The 22,988-nt window shown below is 40.6% G+C and overlaps 2 long non-coding RNA genes across 3 annotated transcripts in view; both read right to left on the reverse strand.

Moving 5' to 3' along the window:
* Positions 1 to 22,988, reverse strand: part of LOC115286823 — a 68,709-nt gene that overhangs the window by 29,880 nt on the left and 15,841 nt on the right. The gene's annotated exons all lie outside the window — the stretch shown is intronic.
* On the reverse strand, positions 2,183 to 22,216 carry LOC115286824. Its single transcript, XR_003906299.1, has 2 exons — positions 22,162 to 22,216; positions 2,183 to 2,533 (listed from the first exon to the last, which is right to left on the reverse strand). It is a non-coding gene; the product is annotated as an uncharacterized LOC115286824 (long non-coding RNA).

The raw sequence follows: 22,988 nt of genomic DNA on the forward strand, positions 1-22,988 counted from the left end.
GATAAGTTATGAACATATAATACTTCACTTAGAATATTTTAAGTATGAATTTTACAGTCTTTGCAAAATTGGGTCAGACTTATTCATCAAAGATCCCAAAAATACTGCTCTCGCCATCATGCAGATCATATTTACATGAAGATACTAGGTGAAGCCTATTGTGGTGCTCCCCTCTTTTTATGAGTCTTTTTTTTAAGATGTCCTCAAGGGGCACCTGGTGGCTCAGTCAGTTAGGTGTCTGACTTCAGCTCAGGTCATGATCTCAGGGGTCGTGAGTTCAAGCCCCACATCAGGCTCTCTGCTGTCAGCACGGAGCTGCTTCCGATCCTGTCCCCCTCTCTCTCTCTGCCAGTCCCCTGCTGGTTCTCTCTCATTCTCTCTCTCTCCCCCACTCTCTCTGTCTCTATCTCAAAATGAATAAATAAACTTAAAAAAAGACATCCTCATTATGAATATGAGAATGTAAGAAATACCACGTTAAGCTGGGACCAAGATTTTTCCAGGAATAACACCACTACGCGACACACAAGTGGGAGGCCATCTGCTTCTTCAAGCAAGATGATTGTGTGAGGATTGTATGCCTCCAAATCGAATATCGTCAGAATTACTCAGAACCATGAAAGCTTGATTTCAAATGGAATCATTCATTCAAAACATGAAGTTCTGTTCTTCCTGGAACACTAATTCCAAGGAAAGAAATTTTCCAGTGTTGAAAATCTAAGGGGATGAACACTTTTCAGAGGGTACTGGGATAAGTTGTGTTTACTCATATACTGTTTTAAAATGTTAGAGCCTCCTCTGAGTGACTGCTAAGGGTGAGCTCATCTCCATTTCCTGGACAAACGATGCTAGGTGACTACACAGGATCATACCGGAAAGAACTATTCCCCTTGGGATATAGACAGACACAGACCTGGGTGATCATCAGTAAGAATATTTTCGTCTAACTTTTTGAAATAGATCAGAGATGTGAAAACAGTAGAGCTGCAAAAATGGTCAAAAATGTATCCATATTATCACCATCCCCACACAACAGGCTAAGTATTGGAATTAAACCCGGGGATTAAACAATATCAAAAGATAATTCCAAGGAGCCCCATCAGTTTGTGCATGATAGAAATGATAATAAATGATTCCAAACCTAAAATCACAAACTGTTCCAGCCAGTGAACCTAGAAATTATTGGCTTATATAAAAGATTATAGTTTAGGTCTATTACAATGAAAAGCTTCGGCCTGAGGGAAAAGAAAAGATAAAAACGCATTTGTAGCCTAGGAAATGTAGTGTTTCTGTGACATAGTAAAATAGTCTCAACTTATCCTCAAACAAATGTCACTTTGCTGATAAACATGTAGCAACCAGATTGGCAAAGATAGGATGAGAAATCTCCGAATCTTGCCTGGTATTATGTATTAAATTGTTCACCTTCATAGGGAAAAGCAGTGGATACAAAACCATGGGAATTCAGTTGGGGGTTGGACGTTTGCCCTAAGCACATTTTGCAAAGAAAAGCTGTTTGTGTATGGAAAAACAAGAATCTAGTCAGGAGCAAGCCCCTGTGTGTTTTGCAATCAAAGGGGTAGTTGCGGAGCTCTAACTTGCCTGCCAACGTTACAGGGAGTCTTCAAAAAGTTAAAACAGCAGAGATTATGAAGTCCATATGTTGGCTAACCAATCCCTGGTCCTTCTCGGAAGAGCAGTGGTGGTTAACGGTACGAGGAAGGGTGGGTAATAGCAGGTGGGTCGTGAGTATTGGATTTACATTAACTTGTTTTTGTATTTTCATTAAGTGAGAACCGATGGAATCCCTAGGATAATACTGGAAACATCTTTCTGGCACTTCTAAATAGGAGTCATCTGACTAAGACCTATCCCATGACACTTGTGTGGAAAAAGCAACAGTATCCAGGTACATGGATGTGAAGTGTAGCAAACCCTTGAATATAAAGATTAGCTAAAACTGGTTCTAATAGAAATTGGGCATCATCCTGAGCAGTATTTCGGGACCCTTCTTCTTCAGAGGAAAGAGGGGAAATCAGTCTTCCTCACAACAAAGGATCTGAAGGAATTGTATAGCAGGTGAGACACCTATTCTCCAAAGATTGGCTTCATACCCTACAGACTATCTCTGAAGAGATACAGTAGCTGGTATTTATCACTACATAACAAACCAAGCCCAAACTCAGTGGCTTAAGAAACAATTTGTGGGTTGATGGGGCTGAGCTGGACAGTTCTTCCCTGCCTGGTAGATCCGAGGTTATTCACATGGCTTCATTCATCTGGGTCATCAGCTGGGGCTGGAATGTCCGAATGACCTCTCATGTTGCACAGCCTCCTGCCACATGATGTCTCATTTAGCAGTCTGGGCTGAGCTGCCTTCCAGCATGGTGATTAGTTTCCAAGAGGAAGATCTGCAAGATGACAAACCCCACTGTGCAAACACTTGACCAGTCTATGCTTGCGCTGTGTTTGCCAACATCCCATAGATCCGGGTGATTCACACGGCTAGGCCCAGGTGCATTGTGGGAAGAAACTACAGAAAGACATGGATATTAGAAGGCAAGGTTCATCAGGACCATATATATAACAATCTATAACAGATTCACAAAGACTTTGCATCCCATTACACTGCATCACATTATTTGTTTTCTATTACATTAGTATCACATTACATTTGTGGCATTGAACTGATGGAGAAATTCAAAAATAAGGTGTGACTGCATTAGGCCATAATAACTGGCTGAAAAACTCCTTTCAATTACTGGGGATTTTTGGTTTATTAAATATCAGTTTCACCTCATTCCCTCCCACCCCACTGATGTAATCTCCTCTTTTCACATCACTGAAGGTTACATTTTGAAGAAAGGATACCAACCCAATGGAGGATGGCTTCCATCAGATATCCAAATTACTTTATCATGTTTGTATTTTATTACCATGGAATCATTACTAGAATATGTACACTTGCTTCAATTTTCTAATGCATTTATGAAACCCAAAACTCATCTGGGCCCTCCTGGCTGCTTAACAACCAAGGCAGTCCCCATACCCGAGACAAGGCCAAGTGCCATTGCCTGAGATCCTTAGGCAATTTTGGCACCAAAACATTATGTGCCAAAGTCAAATACCTAAGATGAATCATTTCCAACTGGTCTGTTATTCCTTTAATCAATGAAAAACAACTTCACCTCCAGTTCATCCCTAGCCCTTATGTTCTCAGTCTCTTCATTCCTCTCCCACTGTGGGTTTTCTCAAAACCGGCTCCCCCACTATTGACTTACCACTGACATCACCCTCCACTATCCTTCTAACACCTTCTTGTTGTTGTAAATGTAGCTTCAATAATCTCTTCACTAAATTCTACATTTAGCCACCTCTCCAGTGAAGCATATTATGAGCTAAGAGGTTACGATTTTTCCTGCCTCTCTTTCTGCTTTGACATACTCTTCTACTCTCATGTAAAAGTTCACCTTCCTATGAGATTTGGACCATTTGGCAAAAATCACTCTCAAACCCTGCTCTGGCCATCTACAGCGTGAATGTTGCTGACCCCAAAGTCCATTTCCCTAGCCAAGTCCTCCCCTGGCCCAAGACTTCAGACTTGAAGGCTGTAAGTCTGCTGCTAGAAATCTCCACCTGTTTATACCACAGCCATCTTACCTTCAATGGTTTAAAACCAGACCCACTATTTTTGCTTAAATTGTTTTGACTTACTATCATCTGTATTAGCATCACCCTTAAAATCTCGGAAGTCATCCTTGATGATTTCCTCTTCTTTACTCCTTGTGTCCATCAGTCACTGAGTCCTGGTGATTTCCAGTTGAAATATTTTTAGAATCCTCCCTCTCTTTCCATCCACTACAGCCTATTTTGACCCTCAGCTTATCTTCCCCTGACTACTGACACCATATCTTAACTAGTGAAACTGCTTTCAATTTTGTTATCCTTGAGTCCTTCCTATGCACAGCCACCAGCATGAGAATTGACAAACCCAACACTGTCATTGCTTAATTTAAAAAACATCAGTGAGTCCCTATTCATTTCTTTTGCAAAGTGTTGAGTATTTTCTGTATGCCAGGCATTGCTCAAATGCTGAGGGTACAAGAGTGAACCAAACAGTGTTAGTCTTCATAGAATTGCATTCTGCTGGAAAATATGAGAGGAAAATACTTTTTAAAATACATATGTAATATGTCAGGAAATGATAGGTGCTCTAAAAAGAAAAAGGTAAAGGAATAGAAGGTGTCAAGGAGTGTGAGGGATGACCTTTGAGGGAGAGCAGAATGAGAAAGGGATCCAAGGGGACACTTGGGGGAAGATGTCCCCACCAACTTCAGGATGAAGTCTAAGTTTGTAACACCGTAGATAAAACACGCTGCACTGGCTTCCGCAAACTTTTCCCTCTATTTACTATCTCTCACTTTCCACCAGCAACTTTGAGCTGTCTTCAGTTCTCCAGAGTCACCGCCTGTTTCTTACTTTTACTACTTTGCTCACATTATACCCTCTGCCTGAGATGTTCTCCCCCTTGGTCCCTCCACCTCAATCTTTACCAGCTCCAGGCAGTTTTCCCGGATGTCTCTTCTACACACAGACACACACACACAGACACACACACACACAGAGACACACACACACACACACACACACACACACAAAACACCTGGAGTTTACTCCTGTTATCACTCTGTCACATTGTTTTATATGGCAATAACATAAGCTAGTAATTTGAAATATATGAATTTTAAATGTTGTAATTGAAAATACTAATAAAGTTTTATTTCATCAATTTGAATAATGCAGATCATCAATTGTTTTTAAGTCATGAAGAACTTACATAAGTCAACACTCTGTATTTCTGCCATTAATAAATGGTAGTGCCACTTTGACTAATAAAGAGAAAGGGCTGCCATCTTTACCCAATTAGGAAATTTGTCCTGAATTTCGTTCTTTGATTTTTGGGTTGTGTTTTGTTTCATTTTTGGTGTCCCTATCAGATATACATAGCATATTTTTAGTTCCTCCAAGTCCAAATCCAATTTACCAATTAGGGATCATTTTTGTCATAGCAATATTGCCTAGAAACATAGGAAAAATGCTATTTTATGAGGAGGTTAGAGGAACAGAACTAGGAAGTCCATTGAAAGGTATAAGAGATATAATTAACACATGACTACTTACATGTTTTCATAGTATAAAATTTGGTAAATTCTTATAAATGTATATATCCAACAAACCATCACCACAATCAAGAAAATGAATATATTTATCACCCACAGAACTTTCCTTGTGCCCCTTCCCTACTCCTTCTCCAGGAAACAACTCACCTACTTTTGTTAAGATAGATTAGTTTGTATTTTCTAAAATTTTACATAAATGAAATAGTCTGCATACACTTTTTTGGAGAACGGAGGAAAGACTGGCTTCCTTCACTGAACATAGTTTCAGGTTTCTCCATGTTTTTGTGTGAACCAATAATTTAATCTTTTTTATTGCAGAATGCCATTCCATTGTAAAGCCATGCCTCTATTTGTCAACCCATTCACCCATCTGTTGACCCATCTGAGTTGTTTAAATTGTGGGCTATTACTTCTGTTGCTGTTGTTACTGTTTTTACATATAACTATTAGAGGCAAAGTCCAAATAAGGTCAGTACATAACTCTAAAATTACTATTGCATTTGTTAGCTGGAATAAATCAGTAAAGAGAAAGTTTCCCCATCAGCATTTTGGCTACACTGAAGTATGTATTGTACTATAAGGAAAGTGCACTTGAATATACCAAGCTTCAAATGAGAATATCTTCTCTCCCACACAATCCACTTGGTGATTTGGATTATGGCTCTTTCTTTTTTTTTTTTAACAGTTTATTGTCAATTGGTTTCCATACAACATCCCGTGCTCTTCCCCACAAGTGCCCTCCTCCATCACCTCTACCTCTTTCCCTCCCTCCCCCTTCCCCTTCAGCCCTCAGTTCATTTTCAGCATTCAATAGTCTCTCAAGTTTTGCATCCCTCTCTCTCCCCAACTCTCTTTCCCTTTTCCCCTCCCCCTGGTCCTCCATTAGGTTTCTCCTGTTTTCCTGTTAGACCTATGAGTGCAAACATATGGTTTCTGTCCTTCTCTGCCTGACTTATTTCGCTTAGCAAGACACCCTCAAGGTCCATCCACTTTCCTACAAATGGCCATATTTCATTCTTTCTCATTGCCATGTAGTACTCCATTGTGTATATATACCACATCTTCTTGATCCACTCATCAGGTGATGGACATTTAGGCTTTTTCCATGTTTTGGCTATTGTTGACATTGCTGCTATGAATATTGGGGTACATGTGCTCCTATGCATCAGCATTTCTGTATCTCTTGGGTAAATCCCTAGCAGTGCTATTGCTGGGTCCAAAGCTGAGCTTTAATTTAGCTGAACACCAGAGGCAAGACAGGAAGGTTCTGAGGCATCTCTGACTCACTATGTACTGTGGTTCCTTGAATTTTTGTGTCTTGATTTATGAAAGCTCATCTGGAAGGCATGCCTCACAATTCACACACCTGTTTCCTCCACTAGTCTGTGAGATCTTTGAAGAGAGAGATTGAGTCTTACAAGGCTGTATATCTAGAGCATCTAGTAAGCTCCCGATAAGTGTTTCTTGAAGGAACAGCAATATTGAATTAATTTCTATTGCCAAGACTACCGAATCTGATGTTAAGAGAGCTGAAGCTCTGATTCTCAGTAACATATTAACAACTAGGGTGAAGAGATTGAACTCATCGGGAAAAGGAAAAAAATTCTGTGTCCATTCTGTTTCTGTCTCCATCTCCCATTTTACTTCCAAGCTCATCTGTTGGTAGTTTGCTGTTTTGTTCTTGAGTTTATTAAGAATTTTCGAAAGTTAGCTATATTTTCAGCTTAGGGATGGACAGTTGGAGATTAATTGCTATATTGCTATTAATGGCAGATTAGATATATAGATAGATAGATGATAGATAATAGATAGATGATAGAGAGAGATGATAGATAGATTATAGATAGATGATAGATGATGACAGATAGGTAGATAGATAATAGATAGATGATAGATGATGGATAGATAGATAGATGATAGATATATGAAATCATAGACAGAGAGCTGGAACACATGTCTTCTTCCTTCCTGTCTTCAGGACAGACATACACCCAGCCTACCTTCACACAGTGACTCATGGTTGACAGCACCCCCAAAAGTGTTATTGTGCAAGGTCACTTAATGCACAAGATTCACTGTGTCTAGAATAATTTGCTAAATTCACTGTATCCATAATAATTCTTAAAACAACAACAACAAAAAGCCAGCATGGACATTGGACGGAAGCAGAACAGGATATGTACTGCCCACAGCACATGCCTTTGAGTACAACTTAACCTGCCCATTCTTCAGTTTATTTATGTATAAAGTATTTTAAAAAACCTATGTTCAGGATTTTTGTGGGGATGAAAAATGATATGTATAAAATGCATAGTGACGTTCTCTGTAAATGACAGCAGCTGTCCCCGAAAAACATGAAGAGTGAGATCCTATATAAAACAGGGTTTGGAAGGCCAAATCCTGTACTAGAGAAAGCCTAAGTTTTAGAGTCAAATTGGGATTCAAATTCTGATTATTTTTTATCCCTTTGCCACCTTCAGTAACTTAACCTCACTGAACCTCAGGTCCTTCCTCTGGGAGATGGTAATAATAAGGTACCTTATACATTCGTTGAGAGAAGCAAATGAAATCATGTTTGCACAGTACTTGGCATATAGCAGGGATGTCATAAATTTTAATTCTCCCTTCTTCCCATTTTTGGCAATGATATTTATTTTAATACTTTTCACCTATATTCAGTATATACAGACAGCCTCTTAACTTTATAAACATGTGTAATTGTTATTTGCTGAAAGTAAAACTTGCACAAGGACTGCAGTCAGGATTATCATCTGAGAAGTGGCTCACAACTACCCGTGTTTTCAATTCGTACATCCATCCAAGGAGCACAGCTCTCGTTGCTGAGGCCAGATCATATTTTCTTTAAGCAATGATCTCATTCAGAGCGTCCCTCTCATTTCTCTCCCACCTCCCTCTCATAGAGCCCATCTATTTCTATTATCCTGAATGCCTTGGAGTCCATGGAGCCTGCCATACCTCTGTCATCTTCAGACCTGGAATTCTTTCTTCCCCAAAATATTTATTTTGGTAAAGCAAACCGAAGGATTCACAAGTTCACCCAGACAGCAGGTGTCTACCTTTGCCAAGAATGCTCTTTTCATTTTAAGGACATTGTTTTAGGCACCAGAAATATAAATGATGGAGAAGCTGAGTGTTGGTCTGTGTGGTTCCATTGGATCTCGGCTGCCACTGGACATTGAGCGAAGAGCAAGGAAATGAGAAATTTAGTAACCCTTTCCACTTCTATGGTGGCTTCAAAGAAGAGTTCAGCTCAAGACAACTAGAAGTTTAGAACCATACTCTTTATTCTGTTTGACTGCTGTGTGACTTTGGCATGAGAAATTCAGGATTCAAGCTGCAATTCAATGGCCAAAAACATAAAGAGGAAAAATGAAAAAGCAATTTTTAAATGGAATTTAAGTAATGGACACAAAAATTTGTTGTTTATTAAAATTGTAACGTTCTTCAGAGAAATAGAACCAGAAACCCGAGAAGACATAGACTAAATTGTGAATGGTGACCAATAGTTGCTTAGACTTCTGCATCAAGAGGCAAAATTAAGCTGATATGATTTTTTAAATGCATAGAAAGCTTCGAAAAAATATCCTCTGAAGTTTTCTTTATACAAATCTGTTGGTTGAACAGTCTTGGAATATTTGGTAACTATCTCTTGCTCCTAATTGTTTCATGTGTCCTGTACTCCCAATTAGAAAGTAGTAAGACTGGAAGAACATCACTTCATTTCTTCTTGCATCCTTAACAACACCTACCTTGATGATTTCAATAGTGTGTTGTAGAATAAAAAAATGAGCAATCTATAATGTAATGTTATATTAACATCCTAAAACAGTATGTATTTATGGTATTATAATAAACATTGATAACTTCTACTGTTTAGGATGATATTTTGAAAGGTTGACAAAGGTGGTGTAAAAGTCACAAGAAAACCAGAGGATAGCCAATTTTCTCCTCTTACTTTGTTCCAAAGAGGATAGAAGGTAAGCAATTTCTATATCCTCAATCTTATAAAGTAGATTATTAGTTAATATCTCATTGTATTTGCAAGAATTTCCCAGTTTAAGTTTCTGAGCTACTCTAAGAAGAAGGTATTATCATGTTTATTTTACTGATTAAATAAAAATAGATTCAGAGAAGCAACTGCCTGTCACAAATTCATAGAATAGGTGAGTTTGGGAGCCAAGACTCACATCGGGTTTCCTCACCCTCTCAGTTTTCTCTGCTGTCCTGAAAAGGCTAATTCCAGACTTTGGGAGAGGTCATATAGACAATATGGTCCACTCAGAAAGAAATGTCTCCTTTGTGACATATGACAAATGGCAGTCTGAGCTGGAAGTGACTAAGACAACACAGTAAGAGCTTGAGAATCCAGACAAATAACCAAGGTTTTCGAGAATCCCCAAGTTCAAGAACAGCATATAATTTACTTCATAAAAAAAATCCCATGGTGATGAGCAAAGAACAGTCAAGTCCACTGAGAGGCTGATGCTGGGCAGTGAGCTGAGCTCTCTCACTTTCAGTGTGGCTGACAGCAGAGACACCATCCATCCTGCTTCCCCAAAACCCTGTGCCACGGGGCTTCTGGAGCTCACAGTTTCAGACTGTGATGTCAAAATGGTCCCCGTTATATAACTAACTGAATGAGCTTTTCAGAAAGCACTGACAGTTTCATGGATGTGCACCTATTTATACTTCGGGGAAACTTAAACCAAAAGCTAAGGTGGATTTGCCTGAATGTGTAGAGTAACTTAGATGGTAATACAAACTGTTGCTAACAATACTCCTCATGGTTTATGCCTGAACCCTTTTCTGGCAGATCCCAGGAGAATATATTAGTCAGTACCTAAAATTTCTCTTCACAATATCATCTAAGGTCAGCCAAGATGCCCTGGAATTGCCAATTTTGCTCTATTTGAGTTGTATCTCCAACCATATAGCTACGTGACGTCAGACAGAGCTGATACAGAAGTTATCTATCTGAAAACAGGGAAAGATCAATGCTGAGTGCTGGAAGAATAGGAAAGGATGGAATGGGAACTCAGTAAGAAGGTGGGTGGGCCAGGGGTAGGGTCTGTGATCAGGCCAGCACATCAGCCCATGTCCAAATCTGATGCTGGGGAAGAAAAGAGGGAGATAGGAGCGGACACTAGCACAAGCATCAGGTCAGCTGGAAGAGACTCACGGAGGGGTTACCTACACATTTTTCATTTGTTTAATGTTTATTTATTTCTTGAGAGAGAAAGTGAGAGAGAGAGACAGAGCATGAGCAGGGGAAGGGGGAGGGAGACACAGAATCTGAAACAGACTGCATGCTCCAGCTGTCAGCACAGAGCCCCATGTGGGGCTTCTAACCATGAATCATGAGATCATGACCTGAGCCAAAGTCAGACGCTTAACCAACTGAGCTGCCCCGATGCCCCCACCAACAGCAATTTTAAAGGCTTAGCTCTCTACAAGCAGAGACCCAAACACCAAGGAGGGACTCTCCTTAAAGACAGAAACCAAACTTCTATGAATAAGAGGAAATCTATAAATACCTATTGTTCCTGATGACTTGAAAAAATGAAGAGAATCTACTGTCTAAAGATGCTATAAATGTGACTAGGAAATACTTTATTTCAGAGAGAAAAGAGTGTATTTATTTTTCAGAATTTCCCTCTGCTTTCTAAGGAGACTGCTCCTAGATGTGGGGTCTTCCTAGTGAGCTGATGGTCAAAGGTAAAGATGGGAGATGCTAAGAGAAGACTTGATGGGTTTCCATGGGGAAGGGTCATTCTGGGAGGCAGGAAAAGATGGATGCAGTGAGGCTCTCTAGCTACAGGTTGGGAGAATCTAGGCGTGAAAAGCAGCAGCTGATAACTGAAAAGGCACTGGTGGGGCAAGCTATCCGACTGGGATTTTTGTTAAGTTTAGCCATATGGTGTTAATATCTCCATTCTTGCCTATAACATCTTCAGTAAAATCCACATTATTCTCTAATGCTCCATAGAACTGGATTGACTTTTGGAGATTTGATCAAAGTGACAAGTCCTGCTTGAAAGAGAGAGAAAGGGACAATGAAATAAGCCAATCCTGGGGGCAGGGGCACATTTGGAATACACAATAAAGCTCTTTTATTCTTCAGTTCCATGTATAATGGATGCCGATCCCAGAGAGAGCTCTTGTACACACTGTTTGTAAATGATCAGGAAAAGCTGAAATCATAGGTAGCCTCAGAAATTGCAGAGGACCAGTATAAAAAGGATGATCTCACCTTCAAATCTCATTATTTTGATACTAAATGACACAGTCCAAAACAAGAATTGGAGCACTTAGTTTTAATAATACTCCAAAGACTGTCCAAGTAGTAATCTTGAGCAGCAATTTGATCTTAAGCCAACCGTGTGTGAACTCAGGTTCCAAGTGTATCCAGATGAAAGGTAAAAGGTGACAGGCGAGAGAGCACACAGTCTCCTTCCGGCTCTCATGGCCACGATGTCAAGAGTCCAACCCCATCTTACTTTGACTCCACAACATCACTCTCTCAGATTTTTTTAAAGTTTATTAATTTGTTTTGAAAAAGAGAGATGCACAAGCAGGGAAGGAGCAGAGAGGGAGAAAAAGAACCCCAAGCTGTCAACACAGAGCCTAATGTGGGGTTCGATCTCATGAAAACTGTGAGATCATGACCTGAGCTGAAATCAAGAGTCAGATTTGTAACCAATTGAGCCACCCAGGCACCTCAGTCTCTCAGATTTTTAAGTCAGTTTCAAGCCTTTGGTCTCACCCACCAGAAACGCAACATTAATAAGTCATATGGTAGGTTCTTGTGGATGTAGAACTAGTTTGCAGTGGGAGTTTCACTTCTTCATTGTTTTTCTTTATTCTCCAATTATTGTGTTCAACTCTGCTCTGTTGAAGTTCTCTTTCTAGTCCCCAAACAATATCCTCAGATGTTTTCACAATTTCCCCATGATTTAATTTTCCTATGATTTAATTTCAAGCTCAAAGCTTCTCCTCCATCATAGCATGGGGTGGAGAAGGCTGATACGATATTTTATTTCTCCTCCTCTGCTTCTTAGAGTGGAGGGGAGTACATTCTGGGTTTGGCATCTCTCTTCCTTCTATTTTCCTTAGGTTTTACTCAATTGGTGTTGAGGGCTGCAAAGATAAAGTGGTATGAAACACATGCCTCTAATTAAGTTGCTATCTTCTCTGTTGGAATCTTTCCTCTGTTGGGTTCTGCCACATATATGCCTATCACTAATCAATATCAATATCTTCTGAGTGATCACACATTCAATATTGACTCTTTCACAGAACACATGTGAAAGTTCTTTAGAGCATCTTCAAGACTGTCCATACTGTATAGTTCTCCGAAGTGGGATTTCTGGTCTTGGAGGAGCATCCCACAGCCTCTCGATGCTGGACCCTTTCACCTTGTGGCCCATTCTCTTGAATGAGGAGTTGGTAAATGACTTGAGTACAACAACTTTTTCAGAGTCCTTCTGGCCCAAAAAGATCCCACATCTTCATTTCCCCTGCACCATTGACATTCCAATCAGTGTGAGTGCAGACTACTCAATGGCATTTCCTCTCTCTGGAATTCCTCGTAACTCTTCCATAACCATCTCCTACATGCTTTGTTATACACAAGGAGTACTTAATAAGTGTTCCCGAAGCACACGACTCATCAGGGACGGCCTTCCCTTCTTGAAGTCACCCTCCGTCTCTACCAGTGAATTCTTAGCGCCATCATTCCCTTGGTTTTGAAAAGGGAGGGAAGCCACTGCACTTCCAAATATGTCGTGACTCTTGAAGTAACTGATGATCCTCACAAATGTCCATGTACTCTTCTACATTTCTCAGAGTCTTTGTAGTTAAACTAACCATGTGGCTAATTCTGGCCAATAGACTACAAGTGGAACTGGCATGCGTTGTCAGGGTGGCCTTGGAAACACAACATGGGAGAGCCACGAGATGGAAACAACACCGTGTAGAAGTCCTAAAGGAAGTCTGGGCTCCAGTTTTTGGTCTTTCCTTTTTAGGATGTGAAATGCTGAATGTTTGTTTGTCCTCAGCTTTGAACCCTTATGCAGGCAAGAGGAAAAGTCATCCAGCTACGATGTCATCCCCTTTGCCTCCTGATCTGGTGATCTGAACAGAAAGCAGCCAGCCTAGACAACCACAAAGAAAAAGGCCTGAAGGCAGTAACAAACGTGTATGTAAGTTTCATGTATGTTTCCTACCACAATGTTCTCTCTGTATATATAGATTCAGTCGGTTGTAACAGCTCCAGACTTGACTTTATCTCACAATCACATACAAAGTTCAATTAACTTAACATTTAATTAACTGAAATACACAAAGCAAAAAACGTTTAACAATGACTGCGGTATAAACATGGAGAGATTCCCATGTGAAAAAAGAGTTACATAAGTGATAAGCTCCTTTCATGTTTTATCAATTCAACCCACATCTGCCTGGTCAAAATAAATTAATGTGCTTCAGAGAACTTAAAACAAAGAAGCACACAAACTAAAAATTCATTTTTATCAAAGAACGGGAGTCAATGAGATCTGATGGCGTTTTCAGTTCTTATGTTCCACCCTCCATACTGTTTCCTAGTTGCATTGTTTCTTATAATTTCAGAAAAGGAACATTATGAGAGCCCACAATACACGCTCTGGGGAAGAGACATTTACTGGGGTTCCTTGGAGTGTTTTCCTTTAACTGAGGTTTCCTAGGACAAAAACCATATAAAGTACAAATGCCAACATATAACAATTTCACCCACAAACTATATTTAAGCACGGCATAGTTACCAAATAAAATAAGACTACAGAGAAAGTTTTACTGCTTAGGGGGAAAAAAATGTATGTTTTTAGAACAGTTAACCCACAATAGCACAGCTGACAACTTCAAATAAAGGCCACAATCCTGTGAGCCTGTAACTCAATTTTCCATAGGCTCGGTGTAGGGTTTCATGTCATGGATAGAGTTTCTTTACTGCTTTTAATGGCGGACTTTAGAAGCTTTCTTCCTGCAATTAGTATAATGGAGGATATAAGAGTGGAAATAGAAGACTTTTCCCCTGTTCACCTAGGCAATGCAAAAGTTTAAAATCATAAATGGTCCCAAGGTTAAAATGAGGTCACACAGATTATCCCCCTGACTTGGTAATTATGCTTGTGTTTTGAGAGAATTTCCTGCTTAAAACTCATTCTGGTTAAACCGCATCTTAAAAAGGGAGACCCAGTCCACTGTCCACCAACAACTAAAATCATTGGCCCCAGAGGAAATTCTTCACTGTGCAGGACCTGCTCCACACGGCCTGTGCACACTTCTCCAGGTGAGAGATGGTGCACTTTCTGAAGACCGGGGTGGTCAGTGCTGGCCACGCCCACTTTGCCTCCTGGTGCATTTGTGGTACATTGTTGCTCTGTCTAACCTCAGACCATGAGCTCCCTGCACAAGAACTACGCATCAAGCCTTAACTCTCCACCCAAAGGTTCTTAGCCTATAGCAAGCTATCACTTCAAAATACTGAAAAAAAATGAATCATGACTATATATTTTTCTCTCCTTATGAGCTTTCTTGATAAGTAATGAGTGCGGTACATTATTTAATCTTAAAGTTCTGATGACTTCATAGATGATATGTTTCATGCACTAGCTACCACCTGTGAATTTAATTTCAAGAAAATTGATAAGATCCCAGTGCTGTGATTAAAAAGAAAGAAAAAGATCTCCATGTGTTGCCAAGGCCTGACATTCCTATTCCACAATTCACTTCCTCATGGATAGATTTGTTACCTGGTAATAATTAAACATTCTCAGGAAGATTAGCACATAGTTATTATCACTTCTAGACCCGCAAATAAAAAACCTTGAAGAAAAGTGCAGTGGATATGTGGTTTGGAAATGGGAACTTCTGAGGACACAAGTGCAATGAAAAGAGCAGTGGCAAGAATTGTAAGTTTAAGGGCACAAATGAACCTCATCTATTTTCGATGAGTAGTGACCCAGCAGACCCTAGAGAGCCTCAATTTCCATCTAAAATTAAGTGCATTTTTTGAAAGATTCCAAATGTCCATCAACTGATGAATGGATAAAGAAGATGTGGTAGATACATACAATGGAATATTATTCAGCCATCCAAAGAATGAAATCTTTCCATTTGCAACAACATGGATGGAACTAGAGTGTAAGCAAAATAAGTGAGTCACAGAAAGACAAATACCATATGATTTTACTCATATTTAGATTTAAGAAACCAAACATATGAACTTAGTGGAAGGGAAGGAAAAATAAAATAAGATGAAAACAGAGAGGAAGGCAAACCATAAAAGACTCTTAACTATAGAGAACAAACTGAAGATTACTGGTAAGTGGGAGGCCGTGGGGGGGGTGGGCCAAATGACTGACGGGCATAAAAGAGACCATTTGTTGGGATGAACACTGGGCGCTGTGTGTAAGTGATGAAACACTAAATAATACTCCTGAAACCAACTTTATACTATACGTTAACTAACTTGAATTTAAATAAAATCTTGGAAGAAAAATTAAATTAAATTAAGTACATTTTTAACAGCTTCTCAGAAACATACTTGGGAAGAAGAGCGCTTTTTTACAGCATATCTTAAAAATAAAAATAGTGGCGCCTGGGTGGCTCAGTCAGTTGAGCGTCCAGCTTTGGCTCAGGTCATGATCTCATGGTTCGTGGGTTTATTGAGCCCAGATTACAGAATCCCAAAATCTCAAAACTACCCAGGAACCAAAAACACGCATGCAAACGCAAAGGGCTTTTATTCAGGCTTAAGCTCGAACCCTCAGATGTCACCAACGTAGTAATCCGTGCTGAGAGCCCAGAACAATAGCGGGGTAGGGTTTTTATGGGTTTTGGAGAGGGGAAGGTACAAGGGTTGGTGACATAGACACAGTAATCCAATCACAGCTATACTTTAGCCCTAGCAACAGTCTCAACCATATAGAATCTTTAAGGCATCCATCACAATTGGCAGGACCCAATCATAACACCTGGAATACTTTTGGAATATCCAATTGTGGAGTGAATTGGGGACCCCCCTGGGGCTTAGGTGAGCAGTGAGCCATTGGCTAGTTAACACTAAGCCACCATCTAAGATTCCCCCCCTAAGCCCCCCAACCTTAGGAATGTCATATATCTCTTCTAGTTTTCCCTGACTGGGTGTAGTGGAAGTGTTTTCCTTTTTAGGTAAAAGTCTGACCCTTATTGGAGAAAACAGTACTCTGGCCTGCTGTTGCTGGGGAAACCTAAAGCCTGCCGTGGCATCGGCCAGGTCTTTCTGGGTCAAGTCCCATGTCGGGCTCTGTGCTGACAGCTAGCTCAGACCTGGAGCCTGCTTCAGATTCTGTGTCTCCCTCTCTCTCTGACCCTGCCCCCACCCCCGCTCATACTGTCTCCCTCTGTCTCTCAAAAATAAAGACATAAAAAATTTAAAAAAAAACAATTAAAATAGCCTACTATCAAGTGCCTACCATGTTATAGGAACCCTGCATATGTATTCTCACTTAACTCCCCCCCCCCCAGTTCAATGTCAAGGGCTCCTATTTTACAGATGACAAATTAAAGGTTCAGAGAGATTAAACAACAATTGGAAAAACAGAGATTCCAACCACATCGCAGTATCACCATCACCCCCAACAAGCTAGTCCTCCCAAATGTAACACAACCCATGTGGTTGCAAATATGATTCTGGTCGGTTCAGATCCAACCAAGTACTTTGCCATACTATTGCTGGTCCTGACTCAGTAATACCATGAAACTACATCCTGCAACGCCCTGCTCCAGAACCCTTTTTTCAGAAGAGACCCAAATAGAATGTGGCTTTAATAAGAATAGAAATAAATCTTCTTTGAAACTCAGAAAGCTGGATCTAAGGTGTGGCCAAAGGTTTGCACTAAGTCTGAGTTTTGGTGCTTAGCACATTCGTGCTTAATGATCTAAGCACTTCTCAGTCACTGCTCCCCATTTGGTGCAGCCTGTTCCCAGCAGCCTGGACCAAGCTGGTGGTGAGCATCCAGTCATCAGAGCTGGAAACGGACTCAGCACCTTGTATGAGCCAAATTATGACTTCATTCAAGGACTTTTTTTTTTTTTTTGGTTTGTTTGTTTCTGTAGCTGTAATGATGAATTGAGAAGGAAAAAATTAATGTCAACTTTCAGCTCAACAACTGTCTTTGAGCACCTCTCACTGCAAAAACCCCTGTGCACAGCAGGCATTGAAGGGAAATAGATTTCAACACGTGACCTCAAGGACCTTATCTGATTGCTGGCACAGAGATGTAAGGGGAAATGGGCCAGAGTGGCCTTAAAGAAGGAGACTGTGTGGTCTTGAGGGAAGGATAAAACTCTTTACCAGATTGAAACAATGTCTTGGTCTTCTGAGGCACAATACACTTTCCTTTATTTGACAAAACCGATGCCTTATTCATGCACACCTCCCGTACGGAGAGCCACTACCGAGAGCCGAGAGGTTTCCCTCAGTCACTGGCTGACGGTTATGGCTAAATCTCCCCTCACATGCTGCCTCTAACGTCCTCACACCCTTTGTTTGAATGTAATGTAAGCACGTGTGTGAGTTTAAGATTAATTTCATATCTTCATTCAGTATCTCTGCCTTACCAGGGTACCTCTCCATCATTCCCTCTGTCCACTTACTCCACTCAAAGTACAATCCTGCCCCTCACCAAGACAGAATAACGTAATACAAACCGATTTTCCTCATCACCCTAGTGGGCAACCCGGTTCTCATTAGGACCAATGAAATGAAAACATCCGCAAAAAGCATATTTAAATTTTATTCTAAGAACAAAGGAGCATGTGCAAGTATATATAATCAGTCAGTTTCCCAAGTAAAATGTTGTTGGGTGTACATAATGAAGAAGTTGCTGCTAACTCATAAATAAGCCATTAGCAAAGCAAAAACTACCCAATAAAATATCTCCTACTCTGCCTGTCTCTTCAGACCACAGAGTCAAAAGTCGATAAATCTCCTAATCAATCCACCACAGAGATAGAAGTCTAACACTGAGGATCTATAATCAGGTTATTCAGAATCTAAGGAAAAGAGAAAAACATTTTTGCCTAGAATGTTGCACTGAAAATCTCGCTGTGGAGTTGACATTTTCACCTCTAACTTCCGATGAACACACATAACCTTAGTGTTTAAAGACCAGTTAGCCCAATTCCCTCATTTTAGAAATGGAGATCAGGAGCCCAAGGGAGGTTAAAGGAAGTCCCTGGGGTAGAGCTGCACTGAGAACCAGAGCCTCACTTCAGCCCCTTCCAAGATGGCAGCGCCTTCTCCTTGATAACAAAAAGAAGGGCGGTGAGAGGCAACCCCGGTCCCACAGAGGAGGGAGCGGTGCCTCGGTGGCCTACCACAGAAGGCCCTGAGAGGGCACTGTTCATGCAGAGCATGATGATGTCAGGGTGGGGGTCAGGAGTCTTCCGAAAGGAGACCTATGGTGCTGTCAAATCTGACCAAATCACGGAAGACCAAGATGGGGATGGTGTGGGGAGGTGGGGAGGTGGCTGGAGAGGACGGGACCCTAGGCCCAGCCAGCCGCAAAATGACTAACATCCAGAATGGGACTGTGTGACAGGATTCCTCTCTTGAGTCCCCTGAATGTTTTTCTTTTTTTTAAAGCTCTTGAGTTGCATCCATTTGGTTCTCTGGAGCCCTTTGTTTCCTGGCTGATGATTCGTTTCTTTTTCCTTCCCTACATTTAAGAACGAAAGGGAAAGAAGAGGATGGGAGCAGGGAATTGTTCCCACAGCCTCGCCGGCACGCTGCGCAGCCAGGCTTAGAGCTCCCCCTCCTGGTCGCAGTGTGGAGCGTTGCCTTAAACAACCTACCGGGTCTCACACCCCAACTTCTTAAAGAGCATTCTACTCCGCGTTCAGTTCAGCTGATAAACAGCGTCCAGCAATTATCTCTGCAGACACTGCGCTTCTGTGCGCTCAACAGGAAAAGCTTGGAAAATAGCAAAATTGAGTTTATAAAAATTGTTTCCTGCAGGACCGCCTCCTAATTCAAGCAGAATGTCGCTCACCAGTGGGCTTACATAAACCCTTAATCTTAAACATCCACTTTATCATGAAAATGGCCCTGTTTATTCCACTGGTAATATCTTGTGTCGAAATCTGAACAGTACTTCTTCTCTAATGGGAGGGAAACAGAAAGCCTGCCAATCAAACAGGAAAGAGAAGCCAGCATCGGACAGCAGGCCTCTGTTTTCAGGGGGGAATAAACCCATATTCATTCACACAGGACCACTGCAACTTTAAAAAACAATATCAGAAGGAAAAGAAGTTAGAGTTGCAACAGAAGGTTCTCTGGGAGCTTCTATTTTTTTTTTCTTCTCTTTTCACTCTCACTTTCTCCCCTTAAGGAAAAAATTAAAGCTGGTGTGATTTCTCGTGTGCTTAAAGAGTGATGTATATTTACAGAAGCATCCAAGGCAGGGATTGCTTTGAATTTAGGAGCCCTTAGATATACAATAGGGCTACTGTGTTTCAAAGGATTTGGCCACCCATCATGGCCCACGGTTCCGTCTGTCATCCATTAATCTAAACACGGGCTCTCTCAGATATATCCAGATGCCCGAAAACCTTTCCACATTTTTTGATACTACCTTCTTGTTACTGTATCTAAGGGGGGGAATTGCTGAGAGATATTCCAATGTGTCCCCCAAAGGGCTTTTAGGCAAGCTGCCATCCGCTTGTCATAAGCACAAAAGAACATGTTTTCTTCTCCCATGCCCAGTATCCATTTTCAGATTAGGTAGACATCAGTTCTCGCTAAAAGCTGATATGGTAACAAGCAGGCTACCCTCAGAGGGAACAGTCTTTCTTTCCGTCACAGGGAAATCTGATGAGGATTTGGTGTGGCTACATAACTCTTTTTTTGACCAGTGTTTCTAATTAGCAGAAATATAGTTTCTACTACTATTGCAATAAATAAACATGATCAGTAGAACATTGGAAGAATGACAGTTTTAAAATGAAAAAAAGGAAGAAAGCTGACTCACTAATGTCTATGTGAGGTAGCCCATTTCCGTGCCATGTTATCAGTTCCTTTGCTTGCCACACCAACAACTACATGTTACCAGCCAGGTTTCCCCCACAAATATCCTCTCTCTTTCTCTCGTTGGATCAAGTGATTCATGGAACCCACCAGAGAGTTATGATAAAATTTCATTCTACCAAAAGCAATGCAGATCTGATGTCACACGGAAACTCCATCCTGCTCAATTTCACTCGGACACCCTCTTGACCTAACACAATGCAAGAAGAAAATCACTTATTCTGCTTGAAAGTCATTTATTCATCTGTAATGTAGGATCATTGCCTCCTCTACTATATTCCTCATTTTATTTGGATTGACAAAAAAGGAAACCAAGAGCATTTGTGTTCCCTAAGATCCCTTCTCATTTTATCGAATAAATGAAGTCTTGAGGTATGACTCAATTACTCTCCAAACAGCCAAGTGCCCAAATCTAACATTTCTAAGGCATCCAAAATACCTAAAAACCTCAGATGGGCGAAACGTCCCTTATTTGGAAATCACCATAGGAAGAGAGAGAGAGACCTTGCATCCTTATTTTAACTCAGTGCTAAGCCTAAATATCCCCTACGACCAGAACCCAAGCTGCATTTCTCCCGAACAGCTCAGCATTGGGTATCGGAGAAGAATTAGATATTATGAGTCACTACCCCAGGGATCACTGCTTCCATTTATCACTGCCATGGCTAATCTGCAAAATCAGACTTCTAATCAATCCTTTTTTTACATCCAAATGCTATCAGAAAACAATTTGACCCATTTATTCACTGAAGTTCTTTCATGATGTCCAGGTGCTCTCCAGAAATTCTGTTTTCTCTCTAGCTTCATCACCCACAGCTTTCACCCAACCACCCAACCTTTTAACCACCTCCAATGACATGGAAAAGTCACAAGGATCCATAACTATATGTCTATACACATGCTGTTGTCCTTGCTGCCCGTTGAGCTTCTGTGCATCCTTCAAAACCCATGGCCCCTACCATACCCTCTACTCTGAAGCCTCTCCTAACTCCACTTCTAAACAAAGGCTTATCCTACCTCCTCAGTGTAACTTCTGCATCCAGAAAGACAGTGCTCCTCCAAGTGCAGGCCATGAACACCTGCATCAGAATTACCCAGGAGGCTTGTTACTATTACAGAACCCCAAGCTCTGTCCAGATCTGCTACATCAGAAGCTCTGAGGTGAAGACCCAGGAATCTATATTTCCTAAGCTCCCTCTCCCTTCCCCTGGTTAGTCTGATGCAAATACAAACAGTATTTTATTGCCCACATAATTCTGAGTAGCTCTTAATATTTATTGAGGTCATATGTTATGTCAGGCACTATTCTAAGCACTTTATACACGTATTAACTGATTTAATTATCACAATAACTGTATAAGAAGAGACCATTTTTTATTTCCATTTATATGTTGATTAACTTCTCTGAGCTAATGAGAAATTGGAAACTCTCCCAAGAGCACATCCCTAATAAATGGCAGAGAAAAGATTCAGAACTAGACAGTCTTCTTCCTGGGTGCCTGTCCCTAAATAATCATTGAGTTTTATAGTCTCGAAAATAATTGTTTGTTTTCTGCCTCCTTTACGAGGCTGTGAATTCCTCCAGAGAAAGGAATCGTATCTTTTCGTCTTGGTAACAGCAGCACTTCTCATAGTGTATGATGTACTCACTAAATGTTTATTGGATTGTTTAAAATATAGGATAAGCCAAGGTACCGTTTTTTTCTCTATGGATAATAATATCAGTGAAGTAAAAAAAAATTTTTTTTAATGTAAATATGGCAATGCTACGGTGAAACACCAGTGACATTATGTCTGGTTTTCATTAAAAATCGTAAGTAATGTTATAAATATAAATAAATTAATCCATACCAGAAACCAAAGCCCCCACAGGGTCACCTTGTAAACTCCATACCACAGAAAGCAGGGCTGGGGATCTTTTCACAGTTTCCAGGGAATTACTAGTAACTTTCCAAACCATATTTTCACATGTCTTCATCTAGATGTAACTTCAAACAATAAAAATACACATCAGGGTATGCAGCTGTTTCATTTTGAGGAATGGTATATAACTGCCCTTCCTCCTTATCAAATACCTAGAAACTTCGGCCAAACAGCTTGAGTAAGTAAATTTTTCAAAATCTTTGAAGAAAGATCCAGCCCTACCGGGACGGTAGCACCTTTCAAGTTTGGCTCCGTTCCCTAAAAAACATATCAGATGCATTCCTTCCTTTCACCAATGTGGGCTATTGACAGGCAGGCCCAAGTGCATTAGAATTGCCACAGAAGTTACCCTTGGCCACTTCCTGAGAAGAAAAAAGGCCTGGACTCTGACCTGTTAAAAACTGGCATGTTATTTACACAAGTGATATCAGAACTTCCATGCTGTGTCTACACTTAGCCTAAAAACCCAGTGAAAACTGAGAAAGTTGTAAACCATCCAGCCAGAAATCTACCGTTAGAGAGCATGATATATATGAGTAACAAACAAGATTTTTTTTCTATTTTTTTTATCCAGATGTTTTGATGCTGTGTAGACATACATATACACACAAGTGGTTTTGATCCCCACATTTCTAAACTGTCGCTTACATCTCCAAGCATGGGCCCTCAGCCAGGGTCTTGGTATCTTATCTGTAGGTGCACATGTCCCCACACAGGGGGGATCCCAATAGGATTTGAGATGAATTTCAGTGGGT

This window comes from Suricata suricatta, chromosome 3, assembly GCF_006229205.1.
Source record: "Suricata suricatta isolate VVHF042 chromosome 3, meerkat_22Aug2017_6uvM2_HiC, whole genome shotgun sequence".
NCBI lineage: Eukaryota > Metazoa > Chordata > Mammalia > Carnivora > Herpestidae > Suricata > Suricata suricatta.